This window comes from Leucopleurus acutus, assembly GCF_964270905.1.
Source record: "Leucopleurus acutus genome assembly, chromosome: 7".
In the NCBI taxonomy this organism is placed as follows: domain Eukaryota; kingdom Metazoa; phylum Chordata; class Mammalia; order Artiodactyla; family Delphinidae; genus Leucopleurus; species Leucopleurus acutus.
The window spans coordinates 58347685-58367524 of NC_139150.1; the positions used below are offsets into that span (position 1 = coordinate 58347685).

Here is a 19840-nt window from a genome sequence, read left to right on the forward strand (position 1 = left end):
TACACATACTGCAGATATAGATATAGATATGTAAATCAATATAAAAACCTAGAATGTTATACATCTTATCTCTGGGATGTGGGGATTGATAATGTTAAATTAATTAAACAGGGAGGCCATTAGATTGAGGTGGCTCTAATGCAATGGCAGTCTACATTAGCAAACCAAAATCTAAGCCTCTAAATGCTTCAAGGTTACAAAAGCAAAATGCTAAGGACAACCAATCACACACAGCCAACTAGGCTTTAAACTATAGCCAATCAGTAATTTCCTTACTTTGCTTCCACTTTCTCTGTATGTCTCTCCCCAGCTGCTGTCTGCAGAGTGTTCCTAACCACTTTGGGTTTGGTGCTGCCCTATCTGAATAAACTTTTGCTCAAGCAAACTCTTCATAATTTTAAATATATCTCAGTTTATCATTTAACAATAATTATTTTAATATTTTATGTTATCGTGTTCTTTAATTTTTCATTTTGTAAACATTGTACTATGTCCAAAATGGGAGGAAAAGGGGATTGAAGGACACTCTTCACAACTGCACATTTGACTTCCTCTTATGGTTAGAGGCAAAGCAGGCAGATTATAGGACTCAACACTCTGGAGGGTATTTTGAGAAATCCATGTCAAGTTTTTCAACTGGCTTCTATGGCCATCTATGGAGATAAAGCTCAGTGTAGATTTATGAACAAGAAAAAACACTGAAACGGCCAACACAAGACTTGATTATCTCCCTCTAACCTCATCAAAGAGTGGTACTGAGAAATAATCAGGTTAAAGTACTTATGATTTTGATGATGATGATGATGATGATGATGGTAGCATCATCATTATGCACTGAATCTCATATAATTCTTAAAACAAATTTAGGTAGATACTGTTATGTCTGTATTATGAATAAAGAAATGGAGGCTTAAAGGTGTTAAGACACTTTCCATCCCCCTGGTAGTCCATAAAGAACTGGAGCTGGGATGTGAATCAGTTTCCTGACTTTGAAGTCTGTGCTCTTAACTACTACACTCTAATGCATATATATAAATTATGACTTTAAATTTACTATCATGAAGTTGAGTTGCTTATTTCAAAACTGTGGATATTAAAGAAAATAGATTCAACACCGGATATATCTTTCACTCTGGTTTAACGATACATAATTCCCACAGTACTTTTCACTTCCAGATTTTTCTGAACGTGGAAAGAGAAGCTATAGCTTTCTATATAATTTGATTTTCACACAATTCTTATCAAATTTAACAGAAGTCTTAAATCTTTACCCTATATAGTTAAGAACATATAGACACAGGGCTTCAATTTCCACCCTCTCAACCATGTCCCTTCTCCCTCTATCTCTTCCTCTCCCTCACATACACTGCCCCCCTCCCCTGACACACACACACACACACACACACACAACCCCATAAATTCTGCAGGAAAGAGAGAAAGCTGATATACTTTCATTCCTTGGAACTGAATAGCCACAGTGGAGCAAAGGATAGAATAGTATTGGCAGAGACCTGAGAGTGATGAGAGACCAATAACTCATGAATAACAAGTCTGCATTAATAGTTTTAATGACTATTCTAATGGTTTAATAGATGGCACTTGAACAGGATTTCTAGTATAATCCTTCCATAAGCTTGTCTTCAATAAATCTGTCATTACAAAGAACTGGGTTGCGTTACCACGTAACCACAGTTTACTGGATCTGGACACAAAAACATTATGGCAGTTGTCATCCTATATGACCATCCTCATCTCAAGTATTCTGTTAACTATTGTGAGAGAGACAACTCCATGCTCAAAATATAGGTTGTCAGTAAAAGAGGCATATTTATACTAAGGGGATGCAGTGGACATTAAACAAAACAGGATAGAAAGCTCACAATTATGTGTGTGAAGACAAAAGTAGAAACAATAACTGTAATCCAAACACATAGGTGTGTGAACATTGACACTCTAAAGACTAGCTGGAGTTCTTTTTGAAATGGCTTATTGAATTCTTAGGATGATTAGTTTTTGAATGCCTATAGCACCGTTTCTACATTTGTCTCATATTATCTTACACTGTCTTGTTTCCTGTACTGACTTAAAGTACTTTAGAGTCAAGGATTGCCATGTTGTGTTCCTCAGTGTGCGTGCCACCTCAATAAAAATGTTGAATTGGTTAAAATCTGTCCTGGTGAATGGCCCAAAATTCCAGCCCTTGGCTCCATTTTCCTCTGTCTTTGTCAGAGGTTCTCAATTCTGACCTCTTTAATACTGGAATACTTCTTGTCTGGAGAGAACTTTTGTTATCATTTCTGTTTTTTGTTTTTTTTTTTTGTGGTACGCCGGCCTCTCAATGTTGTGGCCTCTCCCGTTGCGGAGCACAGGCTCCGGACGCGCAGGCCCAGCGGCCATGGCTCACAGGCCCAGCCGCTCCGCGGCATGTGGGATCTTCCCGGACCGGGGCACGAACCCGTGTCCCCTGCATCGGCAGGCGGACTCGCAACCACTGCGCCACCAGGGAAGCCCTGTTTTTTGTTTGTTTTTTTTTTAAATCCTACCTTTCTTGCAAGGTGCAGTTTAAATCCCATGATTCTAATCTCTGCCTGCCTGGAGATCTCTCCCATGTACTTTCACATGTACCATCACCATACATTACACCGTGGCCCATTCGTTTGACAATTAGTTACGTTTAGCTTTGCTTCTTTTAAAATTGTTTAAATTCATTATTATAAATTACCTTTTCATGTAATAATTCCTTAGTTCTCCAACTCCCCTATAAGTTCCTGAATGAAATATAATTTACTATTTATCTTTGTAGTCTATAAAATGGATAGCCCAGGACAGGTGCAAGTAAAATATATTGATATAATTTTAACAATTTTAGATTTTTGTCTCTATTGCTGTGAAAGTCTTTTGAAATTGGGAAACTCAGTTCTTTTGTAATTACACTTTCATCCTGATTTATAATGCTGCGTCTTAAAAAGATATACAAAGATTTTGAACCTGAAAGTAACGGCTGATGCCTTCTTCAGATTATCTTCCCCATCAGAGCTGAAAGCTGTAAATCCATTGACCTTACAGCAATCTATATTGATTATCAAGACTAGTGAAAATAACCCATTGGATAAGCTATGGTTCATAAAATTGCACAATTTAAACAAGGCCCGTGGTACGTTAGAGGAATAAAAATATCCCTTTTCCTATCCAATGTTGGAAAAAGTTGAATAGATATACCCTTTCTAGGGGATATATATATACGTCTATTTAGAAGTAATGTTATTGTAAAAACAACTCCATTTTTTCAAAATTGAAAGTATTATCAATCAAGCTATTCAATAAATGTAAACATAGCTTTATTCTTGAAAAGAAAAATAATTATATATGTTTATTTAAACTGTCTGTTGTTTATTAAGAAAAAATATTATAGACTCTGCTTTTTATTACACAGCATAAATCTAATTTACTCCAATTTGAGGGTATGCTTTGATAATTTAACAAGATAGCAAACAAAATACAAAGAGCCTAAACAATGTTATAAATAGCAATAAGGGTAAAGTAACAAACATAAAGGATGTTTTCTAATAGATATACCCTCTTTTACAATACAGATATTCAAAATACAAGTAGGTTTCATAATAAGGGAAGTAAAAAGAAATTTATATGATACTTTAGTATCTCATACTACTTCCTGGAGGTATGTATTTCATCCCTTTAAGGAATTTTGGTTAAAATGATAACAAAACACTATGTTTGATAATTGTTACTATTGCTTAAAGAAACATTAAGAATTCTGTCACAGAAACATAATAAAGAACAAATTCTGTTCCTTAATCTTATTTAAATAGATTCAAGTAACAGAATATGAGAAAAAGAAATATGTTTTCTCTAAAATGGGTCCACAAACCTAAAAGTTTAAAGGATTTATTTTTCAGCCCAAGGAATTAGCAAATACAGACTTTGAAGAATAGATTTTAGATAGCTCCTAGAACTCAAACTGGATTTCTAAATCCCTGAATTTATTGAACGTTAGAAAACCAAAAAAATCCCATCACTCCTCACATGGTGTTTATAACAAATATAGACATAGAGTATTCTGCCTATGCTCTCCTCTAAGAGTTTTATAGTATCTGGCCTTACATTTAGGTCTTTAATCTATTTTGAGTTTATTTTTGTGTACAGTGTTAGGGAGTGTTCTAATTTCATTCTTTTACATGTAGCTGTCCAGTTTTCCCAGCACCACTTATTGAAGAGGCTGTCTTTTCTCCACTGTCTAGTCTTGCCTCCTTTATCAAAGATAAGGTGACCATATGTGCAGGGGTTTATCTCTGGTCTTTCTATACTGTTCCATTGATCTATATTTCTGTTTTTGTGCCAGTACCATACTGTCTTGATTACTGTAGCTTTGTAGTATAGTCTGAAGTCCAGGAGCCTGATTCCTCCAGCTCTGCTTTTCCTTCTCAAGACTGCTTTGGCTATTGTGAAATTTTTTGTTCTAGTTCTGTGAAAAATGCCATTGGTAGTTTGATAGGGATGTAAATTGATACGGTCACTATGGAGAAGAGTATGGAGGTTCCTTAAAAAACTAAAAATAGAACTACCATATGACCCAGCAATCCCACTACTGGGCATATACCCTAAGAAAACCATAATTCAAAAAGAGTCATGTACCACAATGTTCACTGCAGCTCTATTTACAAAAGCCAGGACATGGAAGCAACTAAGTGTCCATCAACAGATGAATGGATAAAGATGTGGCACATATATACAATGGAATATTACTTAGCCATAAAAAGAAACGAAATTGAGTTATTTGTAGTGAGGTGGACGGAACTAAAGACTGTCATACAGAGTGAAGTAAGTCAGAAAGAGAAAAATACTGTATGCTAACACATATATGTGGAATCTAAAAAAAAAAAAAAAAAAAAAAAATTCTGAAGAACCTAGGGGCAGGACAGGAATAAAGACGCAGACATAGGGAATGGACTTGAGGACATGGGGAGGGGAAGGGTAAGCTGGGACTAAGTGAGACAGTGGCATGGACATATATTCACTACCAAATGTAAAATAGACAGCTAGTGGGAAGCAGCCACATAGCACAGGGAGATCAGCTCGGTGCTTTGGGACCACCTAGAGGGGTGGGATAGGGAGGGTGGGAGGGAGGCACAAGAGGGAGGAGATATGGGGATTTATGTATATGTATCGCTGATTCACTTTGTTATACAGCAGAAACTAACACAACATGGTAAAGCAATTATACTCCATTAAAGATTTTTTTAAAAAACAAAACAAAAATAGACAAAAATCCAAGTTCTATTACACTGGAGTAAAACTCATAGCTGCATGTTACTGGAATCCTGACAAAATCCAGTTATTGTAGCTATGGCCTAATATTTGGCTAAAAAACTGAAGGAAACTTTACGCTCAAAATTCAAGGACAAGGATTATGTATTATTCATTTTTGTATCCCCTGAGCTTAGCAAAGTACCTGGTACATAGTAAGAACTCAGTAAATGTCTGTAGTATAAGATGAACTGAATATAAAGCTAGAAGAGGAAACAGACCTCTAAAGGAATGGGCATTCATGTGTTTAGAAATTTCTTTAGAGGTAGCCAATATTTTTAGAATTTGTCTTCCATTGCTCTCAGGGATATTTGGAAGAAATGAGCAGCTCTGTTTCACAGAGTTCATTTGTTTATTCTCTAAGGAAAACTATAATCCTCGGTTTGTGGCATCACAATTGTTTGCTGTGGGAATGATTATAGATCAAAAACAAAAAAGATTACATCCCTTTTCAAGAGCAAATGAGTAGCAAGAACAGATGAAGTCTTAAGAAAACAGACATGTTCTTTTTATGCAAATATGTTTATGATCAAACTATAGAGAGATAAATACTGAAACTACTAGTGTTTGTGAAACTTGCTGGCAGATTTTTAGCTTTGAGGAAAGATGATTTCCCTGCCCAGAGTTGGCCTGGAGATATGAAAACTACAGATCATTTTTCTTTATAGACATAGAGAATAGGAAAAGTGAGTTCTGCAACCAGCATTCTGCTGCTGCTTTAGGTTATGCACAGGAATGGATGGCTTCCCTATCTGTGCAGAATCCCTGTCAGATAACCTTGATCTCCCGCACTGTCCTACTAATATATTGCCCAAGGGAGGTCCACCAAGGAAGCCAAAGGTTGATTCTCCACCTAGATAGAAGACCACTGCCCATGAGGTTGCCGCCCGTCTGTTCCCATAGGACCTATGCTGCAGTACAGTAATATTATAACCTAATGAAGCATCTCTATTCATGATTTGATAAATGATGTCCATCTTGATATTGTGTGACTATGCCTGGGAAAAGGGAGATGTGAAGGGCATACCATGTTCCTATTCATTTTTTACACTTATTCCTACATTCATTCCAGTAACATTCATCATGCTAGTCACGGGTAAATACCCCAATATTACCTGCTAGTCACAGGGATACCCCAATAAATATGATACATTCCCTGCCCTGAAAAAGCTCGATTCTAGTGGAAAACACACCAGTAAAACAATAGAGACTGTGATCCCTTGCTATACCATGGATTCAAGCACAGCGAAGAGTCAATCAAACTTGCCACATACACAGTGCCAGCCACCTGTCTCACCGTAATATTGGTCTTTTACTCAAGCTTTCCCCGGACTCTGACACTGGCATTTGCCAACAACTCCACAGAGCCAAGAGCTCCCTCTGTCAGGTGTTTAAACGTGTTGCAAACCAAAGAAGCATAAATCTTCATGAAAATGTAGGGGAAAAAAGCCTAGTGGTCTCCCTGATTCTTGATAATATATCCATTTAATATTCAAATATAAAGTATATCCAGTGAATTGTACACTTTAAATGCTGTACTTTATAACACATGAATTCTATCTCAAAATAATGAAGAAAAATATACCAAATATATCACATAAATTTCCTTTTGGCCTAAAACCATCTTATTTCTTTCAATAAATAAAAGTCACCTCTTTTATCGCAAACCTTGATAGCTACCTAAATGTCTAGTTCTTTTCATAATTTGGGTTCTCATATAGACAGCAAACTTCTTTGTTGTTTCAAGTTAACCTGACTTTAACATGTATTACTACAGTTTTATTTTGAGAATATTTCTATTTACTTACTAGTGTATTTTTATTTAGGGAGTCTACCAGAAAAACATCAGCTGTTATATATAATGTTAGATGAGAAACTGGCTGAGTGACTTCAGCCATGTCTGTCTCTTAACCTCCAGGAAAATGTCATATCTTGAGTAAAACAACAGAGGTAGACTAGACTAGAAGATTTTGAAAATCCTCAAATATAATTCCCAGTGGAAACTTTATGACACTAGATTCAAACTTCTGAAACTTTCGGACAGTGTTCTGTTTTGTTTTTTAAGGTAATGGGAGACTCCTTGAGCTGTGACAGGAAGGATCAATATGGAAGGAATAGAAAAGAAACAAAAAGGGAAATCAATGCCCAGTTGCACAGCAACCTCCACCAACTCCAACGCTCAGGCAGAAACTTTTATTCTCCTCATGTCTCAACTGATGACAAGGAGGTCAATTAATTACCTTGGGGGGGGAGGGGGGGAAGGAGACCAAGTTCTTCTACCATCGCTAATGCAGTACCCTAACTGCTCTTAATACAAGGGAGGAAGCAATTCACTGTTCATTAACTATACTCATTACGGTTTCTCAATCACTTCAGCCATGCCCGCACTCCTGAGTTACAGAACACGGATAGAAGAGATTTGACCTTAGCCTGCAGGGTTGGCGTGGGGCATGACCACAATGAGAAACAAAAGGGAAACCAGGCATCAGAACCTCCTCTACATAATATCTACTTTTAATCATGTTTTGTAACAATCAGAGAAACAGAATTCTAGGGTTAGGGAGAATCATAAAAGGTCACTCAGTGCAATCATCGATCTGATGCCAAGCTTCTGCCTCATCAATCCAGCTCATTAACTTACAGGCCACTTGACATACTGTTCACTTTAGCAGAAACAAAAGTTGGAGCTAAAACAAACAAAGCAGTAACAGTAAACCCTGAAGTGAATGGAAATACATATACGTAGGCAATGCGTTTGTACACTTTGCCGTCTTGAAATAGGGCAAACTTCTGATTGTGAAGTAACAGCTTCTATCTTTTTAATCATTCAGCTCCTATAAAAAATTAAATTGCAGGGGGCTTCCCTGGTGTCGCAGTGGTTGAGAGTCCGCCTGCTGATGCAGGGGACACAGGTTCGTGCCCCGGTCCGGGAAGATCGCACATGCTGCGGAGTGGCTGGGCCTGTGAGCCATGGCCGCTGGGCCTGCGCGTCCAGAGCCTGTGCTCTGCGACGGGAGAGGCCACAACGGTGAGAGGCCCGCGTACCGCAAAAAAAAAAAAAAAAAAAAAAAAAAATTAAATTGCAGAAACTTAAGATTTTGCATATATGGAGGAATGTTTTAAAAATCTTAAGGGTAAATGTCACTTTACATCATTTTAATAGACTTATGAAACTTAATTTACTGTAGTGAACAAGTTTTCCTTTCATCGTGGGTTTTATCTAAATGAAGCTGGAATTGAACTGGTGATGGACGAAGAAGAGAACATTTTGCTAGCATATTTCTTCACTTTTTTTTTTTTTAATATTCAGGATTTAAGAAGTAAGTAGACTCTTCTGTAGTTTAAAATGTCAAGACAAGAAGCAAATCAATACCTACTATCTTCTCTGAGAGTTAAGACTGGGTCTTTCTTTATACCTTCCAATCCTTCAAACATTCATTTCTGCTCCCTCTCTTCACTTTATTTGCCTAGTGAACTGGTCAAGATTGGAAGACAAATGCAGTCACTATTATATGGGAAAAGTTACAGAGTCAAGTTCGTCAGTTGATGATTTCTAGTCCAACTTACTGGATATAGCATTCTCTGTTCAACAAGGTTCGAGTTGGAGTGCTAGCTCTGCATTTTCAGGGATAAACGATAACTGTTCATCTTCAAACTTTCTAATTTTTAATAAAATAGAAATAAGAACACACAGAGGGAGGCTGGTATGAGGTTTCTTATCCAAAGCAAACCAAGTCCTTTTTTGTTGTTGTTGTTCAAAGACTGTCCATGATATTGAAAAACAAAAATAATATAATTATACCAATCAGAAATATGGGCCAATGTGCCTTATTTTCAATCAGAAAAAACAAGTAGTTTAATAGAAAGTGACATATAATTTGTTTCATTTTAAGACCATAATGAAAACTGTTGTGGAAGGAAATCAGCCAGCAGAGGGAACTATTTATTGTGGTCCGTATATCACCCCGCCACCAAGCCATGTAGGTTCATTTCCAAGCTCTGCCACTTACTAGCTATGTGACAAGTTGGACAGGGTATTTAACTTTCCTGTAGTTCAGGTCAGTACCCTCTTCTGTAACATGGGACTACTAATAGTACCTATGTGGAAAGACTGAATGAGTTAATATATGTAATGTATTGTGAAGAGTGATGTAGTAACTGCTACACAAATGTTATCATTATCCTTGAAAGCACTTTTTAGACAGTGAAGCCCTATAGAAAGGCTAGATAAGATTATCATAATATTAAAATGTTGTGCAGCTTAATACCATGGAAGAAGGTATAAAGAAATATTCTGCAAAACTGGCAGAGGCGGGGGTTGGGGGACAGGGAGAGGGAGAGAGTGAGAGAGAGGAGGGAGGGGAGGGTGAAAAGAAGAGAAAAGAAAGAATGAACTAACTCAGGGATCATCTCCATGAGCTGGAGTTTGGACGACTGATAAGTACCCACCATTAAGGAGACTTACGCAGCAACTGAGAAATAATGCAGTTCTCATCATGCTGTATACATGAACTTGTCAGTTAAAAGCCAAATATTCCAATTGCCGCATCTGTGATGACTAAAAGACTAATGTTTCCCAAGGCGTTGCTAAATCCACAGGTTCATGTTCATGTAATGTCTTAATGCTTTTATCACTCTCCAACATGGTGCTGTGCTCCACAACTGTTTTTCAAATAGAACGACAACCTGTTCAACCACAGTAGAAAAACCATGGCGAATAATAGTGCCACTACCATTTAGAGAAGGAAAGAAAGAGAGAGAAAAAGAGCGAGAAAGAGAGAGGAAGAAAGGACATCCCTTGCTCCAATCCTTTCCTGCAGCATTGTTAAAATTCTACCCAAAAGCTATACTCAAAAGTGATATAAACCCAGATGCACTTATTTTTTTCCCGGGGCGTTTGCAGCTTTAGGATCAGAGGCAGGAAATCATGCCCATGACTTGAGCATACTTTTGAGATCACCTGGTGCAGACACCTCAGCATGTTGGCATCCACCTCACCTCTCCGCAGCAGCACCCTGACATTGCAGTGACAGGTACCGAACACATCGGGGTCCCCCGAATAAGTCAGGCCTCTTCTCATGTCCATGACTCTGCATGTGCATCTCCCTCGGCCTGAGGTCTTCCTTTTCTAGCAAACTTCAGTGACTTTTCAACTCAGATGCTCTTGGGAAAGCCTCACCTCCGTACCTGCCCCTTCCTAAGCTCCCTTCTCCCAGCACCACCCACCATGTTTTATGATTACTGGTTCCTTTTCTGTTTTTCCTAGGAGACTATGGACTCATCCATGGCAAAGCTTATTTCTTGGTCATTTTTTATTTTGCAGTAATGTTTGTCAAATAGACAAAGGCATTCAAACTGCTCCTTTTATAAAGAAGGAAACTGAGATGGGGGAGTTAAACAGCTTGTCTAGTGGCATTCAAATTCATGGCAGAGACAGGAGGACAGGTTCTACTCATCAGTGAAATTGAATCTTTCTGGATACTTAATGTGGATTTAATTTCCAGAAATTCCATTACGTATGAAATGTGAAAAGAACTTTGCAGACATCATAGCCATGCTCTGTCTTCATCTCTGCTCACCTTCTCCTAATTGCTTTCATAGAGCTTCTTTTTGGCAGAAGAAGGGAATATTATAGCAGATAAAATGAGCAGTGAAACAAATTCAGTGCTATTAAGTGACTAATAGGTAGGTCGTGAGTATTAACGTTCACAACATTGTGGGCCACTTCTGTTTACTTCATGCTTGCTTCGTAAAGAAGCCTAACATATATTCATCTTCCTAACAACCTTATGAGTAGATACTTATATTCTAATCTTAAATAAGAGAGAGCCAAGGCCACCAGAGGTGCAGTAACTGGTTCAGGGTCAAGCAGCACAGCTACTAATTGGCAGAGTCAAAATATGAACATTGTTTTCCCTGACTTCGAAGCTCGCTCCCGCATCTGCTATTGTAACCCTCTAAGTGCACACTTATCACTCGGGCCCTAAAACCCCAACTTCATTTTAAAATCAAAACAAAACTCAAAAAGTGGTCTCTTTTTTAGTTCTTGCTATCGTCTCCTTGAAGTTGAAAGCTTGCTTTGGAACTAGAGACACTTCAGGATTAATTGTTTCCTGAGAGCCTTGGGCTCCACATGGGAGCAGGTGGAAAGACAATTTGGACAATGTCCAGTGATGGTTAAGGGCCAATTAGTTATGGCAAACTTGTGTGAGAACAAGCATTGAGAAACAGAAAACTAAAGTTACATGAGATTCCCCCAAGATGCCGCTTTGCCTCCCAGAAGAAAAAAATACAAAGCTCAAGTATTAAAGATACGGAGTTTAACCTTGGCAAGGAAAATGTTTGAGGTTTTTAAAAAGTGGGTCTAAGAACATTAAAGAAGTCCAAATAAAAATAAGCTTTGAAACTTGAGAGTTTGATTGCAGTTTGAGTTCTCACAGCTACAGAAGTGCAGAAAGAATAAAAGACTATAAACACACACACACCCTGGTTTTGGATGGAACATTACTTCTAAGGTGAGCTGCTGTGTCTTTGTGTGCTGCTAGATTTGTTTACAAGATGCAGAATGGCAGCCAGCCGGGAATGGACTCTCTGTGCCTTTATATCTTACTTGATGAGGCCGGCCTTAGCTACGAACAAAGAAAGCATCTTCTCAGACTGCCAGCTGGCAGGCCCATCTTTACTCTAAAAACCGTACTGGGAGTTTAATCAGTAGGTACGTTTGAGTTAAATCTGAGGGGTCTGCATTAAAATGCATTCACTTCTGTACTGTCCAAAGATAATGACAGTCTATTTTCTCAGAGAAACAGGTCTGAAAATAAGGCTTCAACTGCTGATAAATCAGGTGGGGATGAGAAGAGCAGCTCTTTTTACAGAAAGACACTGTTCTGTTCACTCCTGTTGTTCCTACTAGCAATTCTGAGCACAACAAAGAGTTTCCATGAACTGTAAATTTACTTAGAAACCAATCCAGACACACACTTTGGTTAATCGTCTACTGAAGGCCCAGTGGTGAGCTTGTTGCCACGTGGCCAACAGCATACAGAGAGGCATAACATCTGACCAGGAGAAGCTTATATTCAAACACAGGAAATGAGTAGAATAAAAGAGAGGGCAACCTAGTGCTAATTGTGCTGGTTTAAACTAGCAAGTTTTCTTTTTTTCTTCTTTGACTTTTTGTTGTTGTTGTTGTTGTTTAACTGAGTTCAGCAGAGCCCTAGGGGTCTGACCAATGACAGGGATGGGAAGAGGCCAGGGTTTCATTGATTCAAAGACATTTATTTTTTTCACATTTTCACGTCTCTGAAAGGAATGTGCATCTTAAAACTGATGGCATTTATTTGATGAAATAGTACCTACTCAGACTACTGAACACTTGTATCAGGGACTCTGCCGAACATTTCATATGTATTAATTTCTTTTTAGTTACCTATGAGGTAGGTACTATGATTACTTCCATTTTAGAGATAAAGTAAACTACAGAGAGGTTCAGTTATTTGCTTAAGGTCACACAGCTTGAGCCAAACAGCCTGACTCAAAGGCCTGTGTTCTTAGCCACTGTGCCATGCTACCCGCACTGTTAGCTCAGTGAGTACAAGGCCCTGAGTGGCATGCAGAGGGGTTTGGGCCCAATCTGAAGCAGGCCAACTGCCATGTTCTTAAGAAAGTAGATAATGACTCCCCTACTCTCACCCCCATTGCTACAGTATCAGGATGTTCGACTTTGGAATAGTAAATTTTGCCATTCGTCCCCCCTGAAGGAAGGAAGTTTAACTTGGTTTATCTAACCCAGGTATGAAAAGGTTGTTACTACTTTTTATTTCATAAAATCATTCATTTTTTCATCTATTACACAAGCCACCATAATTTGTTCAAAACTAAAAAACAAAACAAAACTCTTGTGACTCATGTGTCAAAAAATATTTACAAATGGAGGCTTTTCCCTGGTCAATTCCACTTGTCAACTCCTCATAAAAGATGAAAATAGATCTCTGTCAGCCACCACTTTCTTACTTCAGAAAGAGGAGTCACTTAGCAGAAAACTTCAGTGCATTGAAAGCTAGCCAAAAAGTCAGAGGGGTGTGCGTGTGTGTGTGTTTGGTTTCTTGTTTGCATCTCTGTGAGGCTCTAATGCATGTCCACTGTCATGAGTTTACACATAAATTATAAATTAGTTGAAAGCAGATATGACAAGTAATTTTGCCTTATGAATGCTTGGAGGTTTATAAAACATGAGCAACGAAGGCTTTCTGCCTATGAATGCACCCTGGCACACGTACGTGGTCCGATACATCGAGAGCCTTTTTCTAGGGAAAATAGAAATGTTTTCTTTTGTGGTCATTGCTTTGATGACAGACAATTTGTCCCTCTGTAGAGAAATATAACGTTTACCACTGGAAATGAAGAAACTGTCTATGGAGAAAAGAAATGTGTCCTTAGCATGTCATAGAAAAACTACTGGTTTTCCCAGTGAAAATCATGCAACGCAAATTGGTTACTATGACATTTTCACAAAAAATTTTAGAATAAGTATTGATCTAGCTGAAGACTTAGGTTTCCGGACTCTATAATCAACACGTAGTAAGTAACAAACAGTAAAATAGTTTGGTGTCTAGAGCAGGTGAGTTAAGGTACGGTGTTCTTCTAAGAACAAGAAGGCGTGAATTTGTGGATTGGTTCAGCCTCATACTAGGTGTGTGAACCTGAGCAAGTCACTCCTTTCTCAATCTCTTGTTCCCTACCTCTAAGACGAGAAGGTTAAACTACGTGATCTCTGAGGTCTGTTCCAGCTCTAAACATTTAAAAATAGGATCGAAGCAATGTTTTTTTAATGTCTCTATATATCTTAGCACTGTCTTGATACATGTCATTATTCATGAGGAAGTAATATATCTTTTTCCTTTACCTGTCTCACCAGTATTGTGAAGATTTTAGCTTATTAGACAAAGGTGCCACATACATGCTGTCATTAAAATGGAAAGACAGGGCACTGTTATCTGGAATGTTTCAGATAAGAGACTCACTATCGACTGTACGGACTGGAGATGTGAGAGTGTTGCCATGAGTACAGGAAGAAACTCTCAGCACATTAGGATGCTAAATGTTGGAGACACACGGGGGCTGAGATTAAAGATAAGAGACTTCCCACAGATGGCAGCAAAGACACTGGGACCGGACTTTGTGGTGGGAACAAAATAGGTCAAAGGTATCCTTCTGATAGGCCTTCTGTGAACCACAGCTTCTCGCCCTTCTCCGATTGCAACAAAAAAACTGATCTTCAGAGTAGTTGAGTTTTATTTTATTTTATTTATTTAATTGAAGTATAGTTGACTTACAATGTTGTGTTAGTTTTCCTGGTGTACGGCAAAGAATATATATATTCTTTTTCAGATTCCTTTCCATTATAGTTTATTACCAGATGCCGAATATAGTAGTAGTTTAAAAAATATATATATGTGTGTGTGTGTGTATATATATATATATATATATATATATATATATATATATATATGTTTAAGATAATACCACTAAAAAGAGCTAGTGATGACAGATTTGAAACTAGATGTTTGATAACTATTCACGTCTGTCTAACTGCCATGGCAGGATGGACTGTGGTCCAAAAAGTAATTTGTAAGTCAGCTGTTAGGAAGCTGGAAGAAAATTTGCTGTTGTAACTGTTTAAAAGGGGGATTATTTTCTCAACATAGAAAATAAAGGTATAAAATCTATAATGTACCTGAAGTACATTGTCCACCGACAAAATGCTTCTTACTCCTGTTCTTCCAAGTTATACTCTCAGTACTACCTTTTCTTCAGTACCTTTACTGAGTCCCAACAGCATTGCCTTAGTACTTAGGATTAGCTTCTAGATGGTCTTCTTAGTATTTTTGCGGGGTGGGGGACAGGGTATATATCTAAGTTTTCCTTCTAGACATCCTGGAAATAAAGGTTTCTTATAAGTTTTACATTCCTCTCAGCACTTAGCGTGGTGCTTTTCCACGGCAGCATGGTGGATAATTATTGGTTCCTCCTCCAGCTCAGAAATAACTTTGCTCTCTTCAATCCAAGGAAGGAACCAGATATATAGGGATAGGCTGTTAGCGGCTATGTCCTAATGTGTGTCTTCACAACCCAATGAGTCAATTGAAGTTTAGAGTTTGTTCTCTGGCATTTGGAATTTGACTGACAAGAAGAATTGTCTCTTTCTTTAGGGGCACTCTATGTAAAAGAAAATATGATCAAAGGATATATTTTCTGTACGTGGGTGGGAGAAACAGAAGAAGCTGGCCTGTACAGGGGAAAGAATAGAGCAACCCAGAGAAAAACACAAAGATGAGAGTTTCAGAGAGGGTGTTGGAAAATCTCTACAGTCCTCCAGTTTCAGATAACAGTTCTTTTTTAAATTTTTTAAATTTTTTCTTGAAGTAGAGTTGGTTTACAATGTTGTGTTAGCTTCTGGTGTACAGCAAAGTGATTCAGTTCTCTCTTTCTCTCTCTATTCTTTTTATAGATTTGTTTCCAATATAGATTATTAAAAGATATTTGAATATAGTTCCCTGTGCTATACAGTAGGACCTTGTTGTTTATCTGTTTTATTTATAGTAGTGTGTATCTGTTAATCCTAAGCTTCTAATTTAGGCCCCCCTCCTTCCCCTTTGGTAAGCATAAGTTTTCTATGTTTGTTTCTGTTCTGTAAATAAATTCATTTGTAACATTTTTTAGATTCCACATATAAGTGATATCAAATGATATTTGTGTTTCTCTGCCTCACTTACTTTAGATAACAGCTCTTGAAGCATACCTGCATGGGTAGGCCTTTGGCTCTATATAAATAAATAAATACATTTATAATAGATAATAGATAAAACAACGACCCTTTATTTTCCATGAAGCAAACTCTAGGGGCTGTGGTTACTTATAGCCAATCTGATATAAATAGGATTCACGTATATGATGTTGATAATGATAATGCTGACTGCGATGCCTGTCAAACGAATCTCATACACAGATATATTTGCCATCTTAGGAAATGGTGAAATGAAGATCAGAGGGTCGTGTGTGTGTGTGTGTGTGTGTGTGTGTGTGTGTGTGTGTGTGAGAGAGAGAGATTGGAGGGTGACACACACACACAATATTATTCAACCTTAAAGAAAATTCAGCCATTTGTAACAACATGGATGGACTTTGAGGGCATGGGCATCATGCTAAATGCAATAAGCCAGATAGACAAATACTGTATGACCTCACTTACGTGGAATCTGAAAAAAAAAAATTTGTTTTAGAAATATAGAATAGATTGGTAGTTGCCAGAGGCATAGGGTGGAGGATGGCAGAAATGAGTGAAGGTGGTCAAAAGCTTCCATTTTACAATTGACCCTTGAGCAATGCAGGAGTTAATACATGCACAATTTGTAGTTGGCATTTACTATTGAAAAATATCTATGTATAAGTGGGCTCGTGCAGTTCAAATCCATGTTGTTCAAGGGTTAACTGTATAAGATAAGTCCTGGGGATGTAATATACAACATGGTGACTATGGTTAACAATAATGTATATTTGAAAGTTGCTAAGAGTAGATCTTAAGAGGTCTTGTCACAAGAAAAAAAGTTTGTAGCTATATGAGGTGACAGATTGTAACTAAATTTATTGTGGTAATCATTTTGCAATATACACATATATCAAATCATTATATCATATGACTTAAACTAATACAATGTTAAATTTCAATTATGTCTCAATAAAACTGGGGAAAAAGAAATAAAATGGGCATTTCTAATTGTCATGGCTGAACTACTGAACCAGCATTTCTGAAGTTCGGACCAGGAATTTGGACTTTAATTAGGCTTCCAAATGATCCATATATAGGCATTGGCTAAGAGTTTATTTGGCAAGACCTACACGACTATTATGAATCAGTCTAAACATTCACCGGCCTGATGTACTGACTTTGACAGTGATACCACATTTAAGGAGGACTTTGTTCCCTGCATTCTAGATGCCATCCTCAAATTCTGGACTTAAATTCTAGTAGGACTGGGCAGTCGCACTGCAGAAAATAAAAGCCTAAAGTAATTGTAAAGACCTTCAGGATGCAGTTATACTAATTTCTCAGGTTCCTTCTTCCAGCTGTCATTGAATCTGATGTCTGAGACCAATTTTCTTTACAGTAAAGGAAGTCTCTCACATGATCTAATAATACTGTGCTATAATTTAAACCTACTTCCTCCTATCCTGACCTCAGGATCAGTGCAAACAGGTTTCATGCCTTGAACTTCTGCTTTAGTCTTAGAATCAGAGTAATAAATGTAGCTTTACCCATCTTGAGAGGTCTGAGTAAACATTAATCCATAGTGATTATGCCAAAATAATTACATGTTTGAAAATAATGACTTGTGTTTGTTTTCTCCATTTTCTTCGCTGAAAACCAATGAAAAATCTATTCAAATTTATATGGAGATAATATGCAAAAAAATTTTTTTTTTCAATGTGTTGCTTATGGCCTAAAATATTATGTAGAGGTCTTTATCATATTATCACAGATGAATACATCACTTAAATATCCCCTTCATGGCTGTTAAGGCACCGTAGAGTCAATTCATGCCCAGGGAGCTTTAATCACAGATCATCGTTATGATAAATGGGCTATCATGTCAACGGCTCCTGGGGGAGTTCTTAATGGGAATGCTGCCAGCATGCAGTTCGTAACTACTTTCAAGGAGCACTTCTAATCTAATGGCTAAATGAGTATCATTAGAGTGTCTTTACATGTAGCATTTCTGGAGAAATTCCATATTTAAAGGAGGCCGGTTATTGTAGTCAACGCATACAACTGAGATTGCCTGAATGATGCAAATACTGTCAGTGGTATTGACAATTAATAGCTTATTAACGGGTTGAGCTATCGAGTTTTATTTTTTTTGGTGACCCATCATATCACACATAGCGAAACACTAAGCATAACAGTAACAACACTCACGATAACAATAAAGAGGAGGTTGGAGGAGTGAAAGATTCTGGTTGGTGAAAACTAACACACTCAGCTAAGAGTTTTTACATTGCCCCAAATGGCATTCATCACATGCCTTGTTTTCTTTTTAAAACTCAAATTTCAGCCTCAAGCCTCAAACCAGAAACTATTTTAAAGAATACTGCATAATTTAAAAAGAGCCTTTATGACTAAGAGGAAGAACAGGAAAGAAATAAGAAGCAGCCCGTTTAGAAAATAAAGACAATTCACAATCCAATGTGTTTCCTAAAATTGAAAACGTTCTCTTAAATGCTTAGAACAGAATACAGGAAAATGTAACTCAACCAATGAGCAAACAAACAAAATCTCCTTTGCGTTCTATCAAATATTTGACAAAGATGCTGGAGTGTGTAAATTGCATAAAAGGTTACCAGCTCTTGAAGGTGCAGAAGGTACACGGGGCTACAGATAGGTTTTGCTTAGCCAGCGCAATAATTTAAATAATCAAAATCCGAAATGTTTAAAGACTTTAGAAAGTCCATGCAAATATCCAGACTGCCGCAGGCACCACTGCGCCACGTTCTCTTACATGGAGCTTCTTCACATAGTTGATATCCCTCTAGCCACTTGAGGTTAGGGCTCCTCTTACGGTTTTCTAACCGAATACGACAGGGCAAAATGTTAGAGCTGCTAGGGACTGAGAGGTATCTAGTCCATCAGCCTCATTTCAGGTTGATAAAACAGAAACCAAGGGATGTAACAAGGATGTGTTTTAAGACTCCCGTTAAGTAAATCAGAAACTCTTTATGGTAGAATTTGAACTGTTCCAAACAGTTTTGTTATTTGGCACAATTAGAAGACTTTAGTTGGACATGTTAATCTTACGCTAAGTTAAACTTGATCTAAAAGATAAATGATCATTTAGTTATGAATAATCCATGGACTGGTTTCACTATGGGTCCCGGTTTCTGGGAAATACCATAAACATCCAGTTTTACAACTTTCTGCCTGATAAATGCCACAATATCCAAATACCCAGACATATACAACAATTTTTTATTCATGTTCATCAAGGATTCACACAAAACCTTCAAGCATTCTGAAAATTTAAGATACCATTAAGTTCACCATTGCTTCAAAACCAGGCAGCTTTCTGCGAACATATTACTATCTTAATATTAGCCCTAATATTATTTAGACTGAATGGTAAAATCATGTGTATGTACTTAATAATTACAGTTTTCAGGCCATGTAAAACTGAAAAAGAGTACTGGGAAATCTGCTTATTCCGTGTAATTTCTTTTTCAGTGAGCTTTCTGACCGTAAATCTGTATTCGGCACCCCTTTGGTATACTGGGAAGCTTATACATTCAGTATAGTCTATGAACTTGAAATCAGCGAAGATAAATCAACCTCATTAAGTAACAGCAAACGCATATAAATAATTCAACACCTTTCAGAGTACAACTACCACATTAATTATACAGATACTTTTAAGTTGGCTATTTGTTATAAACTTTTATATCGGATGCTGAGTCATATTTAAAG

The 19840-nt window shown here is 37.5% G+C and overlaps 1 protein-coding gene across 7 annotated transcripts in view; it reads right to left on the reverse strand.

Moving 5' to 3' along the window:
• Positions 1–19840, reverse strand: part of PTPRD (protein tyrosine phosphatase receptor type D) — a 1574709-nt gene that overhangs the window by 91140 nt on the left and 1463729 nt on the right. The gene's annotated exons all lie outside the window — the stretch shown is intronic.